We start from the raw sequence: 7,813 nt of genomic DNA, 5'->3' as shown, positions 1-7,813 counted from the left end.
TTTTTATTGTTAAGGAGTCATTGTGTGTGTGTGTGTGTTTGTTTCTTTGTGTGTGTTTGTGTGTGTTTGTGTGTGTGTAAGTTTTGGGGTGTGTGTGTAAGTTTTCGTGTGTGTGTGTGTATAAGTTTTTGTGTGCATGTGTAAGTTTTTTGTGTATGTAAGTTTTGGCGTGTGTGTGTAAGTTTTCGTGTGTGTATGTGTAAGTTTTGTGAGTGTGTGTGTGTGTAATTTTTTTTGCGTGTGTGTGTGAGTTTTTTTTTGTTCATTTTTCTTTTTTTGTGTGTGTGTGTGTGTGTGTGTAAGTTTTTTTTTGTTTGTAAGTTTTGTGTTTTTTGTGTGAGTTTTCTTATTTTTGTGTGTTTATGTTTTGTGTGTGTGTGTGTGTGTGTAAGTTTTTGTGTGCATTTAAGTTTTTGTGTGCATGTAAGTTTTCGTGTGCATGTGTAAGTTTTTGTGTTCTTCCCAAATCATAATTTTCTGAAAGGACACACCTATGAAAGGCTAAGAAATCTAGCTTAGAAAAGTCAAAAATAGCAAATTAACCATCCCAAATCATAGGTTTCAGTCAACACACACCTATAAATGGCTATGAAATCCTGCTCAGAAAAGTCAAAAAATATCAACCCACACATCCCAAATCATAGGTTTCAGACATCACACACCTACGAAAGACTAGGAAATCCGGTTATGAAAAGTCTGAAATAGCAAATTACATATCCCAAACCATAGGTTTCAGACAACACTCACCTATGAACGTCTAAGAAACCTAGCTCAGAAAAGTCAAAAATAGCAAACTAGTCATCCCAAACTATATGTTTCAGACAACAAACACCTATGAAAGGTTAAGAAATCCAGCTCAGAAAAGTCAAAAGTAGCAATCCACCCACCCCAAATCATAGGTTTCAGACACTACACACCTATGAAAGACTAAGAAATCCAACTCAGAAAAGCCTGAAATAGCAACCCACACATCCCAAATCATAGGTTTCAGACACCACACACCTACGAAAGACTAAGAAATCCGGTTATGAAAAGTCGGAAATAGCAAATTACACATCCCAAACTATTGGTTTCAGACAACATTCACCTACGAAATACTAGAAAACCTTAGCTCAGAAAAGCCTGAAATAGCAAACTACACATCCCAAATCATAATGTTCTGACAACACATACCTATGAAAGGCTAAGAAACCTAGCTCAGAAAAGTCGAAAATAGCAAACTACACATCCCAAATCATAGGTTTCAGACACTACACACCTATGAAAGACTAAGAAATCCAACTCAGAAAAGCCCGAAATAGTAATTTACATATCCCAAATCATAAGTTTCAGACAGCATTCACCTACGAAATACTAAGAAACCTTAGCTCAGAAAAGTATGAAATAGCCAACTACTCATACAAAACTCGAAGTTTCATACAACAAACACCTATTAGTTACTAAGAATCCTAGCTATTAAATGTACAAATAGCAAACTAAACCTCCCAAATCATAATTTTCTGAAAGGACACACATATGATAGGCTAAGAAATCTAGCTCAGAAAAGTCAAAAATAGCAAATTAACCATCCCAAATCATAGGTTTCAGTCAACACACACCTACGAATGGCTAAGAAATCCAGCTCAGAAAAGTCAAAAAAATAGCAACCCACACACCCCAAATCATTGGTTTCAGACACCACACACCTACGAAAGACTAAGAAATCCGGTTATGAAAAGTCGGAAATAGCAAATTACATATCCCAAATCATAGGTTTCAGACAACACTCACCTATGAACGGCTAAGAAACCTAGCTCAGAAAAGTCAAAAATAGCAAACTAGTCATCCCAAACTATAGGTTTCAGACAACAAACACCTATGAAAGGCTAAGAAATCCAGCTCAGAAAAGTCAAAAGTAGCAATCCACCCATCCCAAATCATAGGTTTCATAGAACACACGCCTATGAAAGACTAAGAAATCCAGCTCAGAAAAGTCAAAAATAGCAAACTACATATCCCAAATCATCGGTTTCAGTCAACACACACCAACGAAAGACTAAGAACCCTAGCTCAGAAAAGTCAAAAATAGCAAACTATTCATCCCAAACTATTGGTTTCAGACAACATTCACCTACGAAATACTAGAACACCTTAGCTCAGAAAAGCCTTAAATAGCAAACTATAGATCCAAAATCATATTTTTCTTACAACGCATAACTCTTAAATTATAATAAATACAGCTCATAAAATTCTAAATTATCAAACTACAAATAACAAATCATATGTTTCAGACACCACACACCTATGAAAGACTAAGAAATCCAACTCAGACAAGTCAAAAATAGCAAACTACATATCCCAAATCATAAGCTTCACTCAACACACACCAACGAAAGGCTAAGAAAACTATCTCATAACATACAGCAATAGAATACGACAAATCACACAATAGTTTTTTAATAAAAAAGAAAAAGAGTTAAAACTATTTAAACTTATCTCAGAAAAGAATTAATTATAATAATACAAATCACAAATCATAGGTTTCAGACAACACACATGAACGAAAGACGGGTACTGGGGGAGAGCCTATGAGGGTATGTGGGTCCCTTGAGGGTCTATGGTCCTTTGGGAGCTCGGGGGGGACCTTTGGGGACCGGGGGATGGGCTTTGGGGGTCCGGGGAGGGCATTTGGGGGTCTGGGTGGGCCTTTGGGGCGCCGGGAGGGCCTTTGGGTGCATGGGGGACATTTGGGGACCGGTGGAGGGCCTTTGGGACCCCGTTGGTCCTTTGGGAGCTCGATGTGCCTTTGGGGGGCGGGGTTGGGCATGTTGGGGTGTGGGGGGGCGTTTGGGGCGCCGGTGGCCCTTTGGGAGCTTGGGGGGCCTTTGAGTGTCCGGGGGGACAGTTGGGAGCCTGGGGGACATTTGGGGCCTGGGGATGGCCTTTGGGGGTCTGGGTGGGCCTTTGGGGGCGCCGGTGGTCCTTTGGGAGTTTGGGGGCTTTGAGGACCGGGGGCTTCCTTCGGGGTTGGGGTAGGAGGATTGGAACCCTTTGGGGTTGGGGTAGAGGACCTCACAACACTGTTCAAATGAAACTTGTGCATTATAACGACCACACTCAAAACCTCTTCCAAAATCTCTTCAAAAATCTTCTTTTAAAATGTCTCTATCTGTTTCGCCGAAATAGTTCCATAACCTGTCTAAAACGGTTTCGCCCAAATAATCCCTAAACGTAAATTCAGCGTGTTCCTTTGTTATTGGCATCTCTGAGCTAACGCATTTCAAATTAATATGAAACCTTTTCGCGCGCTAAAACAATTCATCGCTAAGATGTTTCTTGCCTAATTGTTTCCATGGCCTTTGGTTATTAATATCCTTTGGAGTTCGACCAAAAGAGTTGTTCCCGAGGCAAAGACATTAATGATTTGGATCTATTCCTGGAGAAATGTTTCTAGGGCGAAAATTTTTAAAGTCTGACAGATGATGTCATTGATTGATTGATCTGTCAAGAAAGGGGAAATTAATTTGTTGTTTCTAAGGGGAATTATTGGTTCACAATAGGTGAATTGAGGTCGACAGCACAGGTGTTCCACGGTCGATGTTGTTGTTGTTGTAAGTGCACGCTCTCAGCGAATGTCAAGGTCGATGTTGTTGTTGTTGACACATTGGAAAAAGAGGTCATTGACCCCATTAACCACGTGTTCTCCCTAATGACTCTATGCCCATATATGATGTACGTACGGGACTGACATTACCACGTGTTCTCCCTAATGACTCTATGCCCATATATGGAGCCCCGTCCGTATTCTATGCCCATATTTGGTGCCCCGTTCGGACCTCCTTACCCCTCTCTACTTATATGTAAGCAACGGGCAAAGATCATAACTTGAAGCCATTCCCCCGGGGGCTGTGGGGGGGGGGTTCAAGTCATCCTCAAAGACATAGTTATTAGATCTTTCAACCATGCTGAAAAAATGACTATCTGAAAATCTTGATCGGACAATTTTTTGGTGAAAGGGGGGTGGGGTGGGAGGGTGACTAGCTGCCCTCCAATATCTTTGGTCACTTAAAAAGAGCAGTAGAACTTTTGATTTCCGATCAAATGAGCCCTCTCCAGATCTTCTAGGATCACTCGTTCGATACGATTACCCCTGGAAAAAAAAAAAAAAAAAAACAAATAAACACGCATCGGTGATTTTTCGAAATTCCATGTTTTTTGTATATAGGAGCTTGAAACTTCTACAGGAAGGTTCTCCGATATTCTGAATCTCATGGTGTGATTATTATTAAGATCATTTGATTTCCTACGGGTTTTCCCCCCTTTTTCAAAAATTAGTTTTATTTTTTCAGGCGCGTAAATTTTGAAGAGTAAAATTAAACTTGATGGGTTTTAATTGTTTTGACTAAGAACCAAAATTCAATTATTTTGAGCTATGTTAATATCAAGACTCTGTTTTTTACAGTGTCGGTTACTATTGAGCTGCATAGATCCTTACTTACAGTTCGTTGCCACGAACTGTTTGAAACGTAAAATTTAGAATTTCTTTTGTTTAGTTATTTTGATTGATTATTTTGTCGAACCGTTTTAAGTCATTCAAGGCAAGAATGTGTGTTTGCAGAATTTGGCGACAGGAGGGGGGTTCAGAATCAGGCCACCTCCAAAAAGAAAACAAATTTCAAGATCTTTAAAAATTAACTGTATGCTCGGTATGATTCGCTTGCTTTTGCTTATTTCTTTAATTTGCTTTACCCACTCAAAAATAAACTCTTGTTTAGACGCCTAGCTTAGGATCACATTCAAATAAAATATGGCCTGAGCCCTTCACTCCATGAAGAATCCACTTAGCCAAGACCAGAGACTGAGAACCCGATCATCTCAACCCCTCCCCCTCGTTCAACTTCGAGGATATTACATGATCTTTCTCTCAGGATTTTGTTTTCCTGCGAGGGAATTTTTTTCCAGAAAAAAACTTTTCCCTGTGCTAGATAGAAGGATAATGGCTCTTCACTATCTTGGGTAGTTTGGCTACTTTATGGCCGAAAAAAGGGCCTCAGAAGGCATTTTACGATCCTGCCTGATTTAAGTATCTACTTGTATGTTTTTTTATAGTCTCTGAAGACAAGCATTCACAAAATGAAAGCTTTCTTTCACCAGAAAATTGTTGATAAACTAGAACACTGGCTGACCGCAATCTAGGAATTTTTGGTATCTGCGGCCCTCAGTAGGTTGTGACTTGTGAGAGATGTATTCAAGCTCCTGCTTTCATCTACTCCATAGTTATAAGGCTTTAAATATTCAGTAAAAACCTATCTGAAATCAAAAAGAAATTAAAAAGGCGCTTTTCAGGGTCGGGGTGGATATTGAACCATTTTTTTTAGCTCTTTTTCAGTCAGTTCATCAAACCTTACAAGTTGGAAGCAGTGATAGTATATAATTGGTAACACCTTTCTAGACTAATGTTCGGGCAGTAAATCTTTTTCTGAGCATTATCCATTTAGAAAAATATTTTCAAAGTTCATGAAAAGGCAGTAAAAGAAAGGGATGGAAGTAGAGGCTTAGTATAGTAAAAAGTAAGAAAGTATGACGGCACTAGACCCTTAAGGTCCAAACCGGCGGTGCTGATCTCCGTTTCGTGGCCCTTCAGCCAGGATTCCCAAGTTCAGGTTTGGGCTGCAGGACCATTCTTGACAGTTTCAGAGAATTCTGAATAGCTTTCCGAGACGGGAAAAGTTAACTCTAGCTGTCTGTCTGACCTCTGTATATCTGTCTGATCTCTGTTTGTCTGTCTAACCTCTGGCATATATTTTCCGAAACCCCAAATATTTTCTCTTTTTTTTTGGGGGGGGGGGTCCAAGAAGGGGTAGGGGATGCCTAGCCCTCCGTCCCCTATCGGTAACCATTCATGTCGCAACAATAAATGTATGTTGGGAATTATGAGGATCAAGGAAAAACATTCCTCACCCGGTGCTTACCTTCTCCTAAGCTTACCAATTCCTTGCCCTATCTTACATTGACATGTGGGCCTGCGTCCTCTCAACTTAGCTAGTAAACAAAGGTAAATACAATGAAAAACCTAGATGGGAGAAAAACAAAAACAGTATTGTGTTTGTAGTATTTTACCTGTTTTGTCTCATAATTCATGCTGAAATTCACCCTATTTTTGAAGAAACACTGTTTATATAACCTTGGTATAACAACACTCTTATCTATTAACGAAAACTACTGAATTGGCAACTCTGATCATTAAACTCCCTTTTTTACAGGTGGTTTGAGCTTCCGTCACAAGTACTGTTTATAAAACAAAATAAAAATCCAGTTTCTTTCTTTCAGGAAGTGCCATCACAATTTAATTTCCTCTTAGCTCAGCAACTTATGTTGTAGGGTGGATAACAAAGACACAGACATGCTACGGAAACAGATCAGACAAAAAATAAAATAAGAACAGCTGTCCAAAGTCAAAACGAACTAAAGGCAAATTTACTAATTAATTCTTAATCGTTAGGCCAGGTTGGGTATATGCGTAGAATTCATTTGGGGGTTTGCAAAACTTGTACAAACATCACTTGAGTGGAAATTGAAAAACAAAAAAATTGCTAGGAAAAACTAAGAAAAAACTATCTTCACTGTTAACCCCAGCTGAATTCTTAGCTTTCTCCCCAAACTCCCAGAAAAATCAAGATTACTTCTCATGTGCCAAGAACTTGAAAAAAAAAGAATAGAAAATCAAAATCTTGCTTCATTCATTGTCTTAGTTAAAGCAAAATCACTGCCTTAATAAATAGCAATGTTGCTCGCATGTTATTTTTTAGTATTTATCGGCCTCATCAAATGCAACAAATGGCCATATGAACATAGGGATGGTTCACTCTATCACAAACCAAATATTCGTGTACACTTTATATAAATTGAAATTGCTTTGATGGAAGCTTCTCACACTTTCATCCCCATACGTGCCCCCTGACGAGCTTTGAGAGGCATCGAATCCAAATTTCAAGATACTCATTCCAATTCAAATGGTCATAAAGCGAAATGAAAAAAATGCTCCTCTAGAGTGACATCATTAACGTAGTCCCAGCGGCAAGGGCCTCAAATTGTGTAAATAGCTCACATATAATGAAAGACTCATAGGTAGCCTAAGAAAGGCAATATGTTAAATCTTGTTCATCAAAATTCTGGCCGAGTTTAACTTTTCTTTCTGATAAATCATTTTTGTCAAATATTTACAATTGCTTACTAGTACAAGGATTTTAAATTGTGTGATTTAAGAGGCGAGAGGTAGGCCTACGCTTCACCTTCACCTTCACCCTAGAGGTGCTTACGCTTCACCTTCGCCCCCCCCTTCCGTCAACAAACCAGACTCTGCCCCTGAATCGCTTGGTTGACAGTAAGCCCGGTCTGTCTATCTGTCTTCTTTTACCAAGTGGTACGTACAATCTGTTACTAAGGCCTTTTGCTTAGCAGCACGTAAGGTCCATTTCTAACTCCCCTTGGTCAACTACAGTGTATGTGTTACTTTTCCGACCTCATTTAGTCAACGGTACATATGCTACGCCTTCATCTACCTTTCGTCAATAGTGTGTACGGACGTTTTCAATACGATGTAAACACAAATGGAAGAAACACACACTAAGAACATATTTCACTTGCGCCATGACCTTTTTCCCCTGCAAGATTAAATCCTCGTAAGCTGCCTTAAGCAACATATCTCTCGGCACCTGAACAACTCTTAACCAAAATTTGATCATTGTGACTATTCTGTAACCTTTTATTGGCCATAGACCTGCATCACCATTTAAAAACTGTGAATGCGTCACTCTATGCAGCGCATACAATC

The 7,813-nt window shown here is 39.3% G+C and overlaps 1 protein-coding gene across 1 annotated transcript in view; it reads right to left on the bottom strand.

Annotated features, from left to right (window-relative positions):
* The window catches only part of capu (formin protein cappuccino), a 380,358-nt gene extending 374,219 nt beyond the window's left edge, over positions 1-6,139 (bottom strand). The window contains exon 1 of the mRNA XM_089093489.1: positions 6,100-6,139. The gene's annotated coding sequence lies outside the window, so the exon portion shown is untranslated. The remainder of the gene's footprint in view (positions 1-6,099) is intronic.
* Between the last annotated feature and the right edge of the window lie 1,674 nt (positions 6,140-7,813).

Source organism: Artemia sp. Qi Xiang Cuo, chromosome 8, assembly GCF_049724085.1.
Source record: "Artemia sp. Qi Xiang Cuo chromosome 8, ASM4972408v1, whole genome shotgun sequence".
In the NCBI taxonomy this organism is placed as follows: Eukaryota; Metazoa; Arthropoda; class Branchiopoda; order Anostraca; family Artemiidae; genus Artemia; species Artemia sp. Qi Xiang Cuo.
This window is presented reverse-complemented; position numbering and strand designations above follow the sequence as displayed.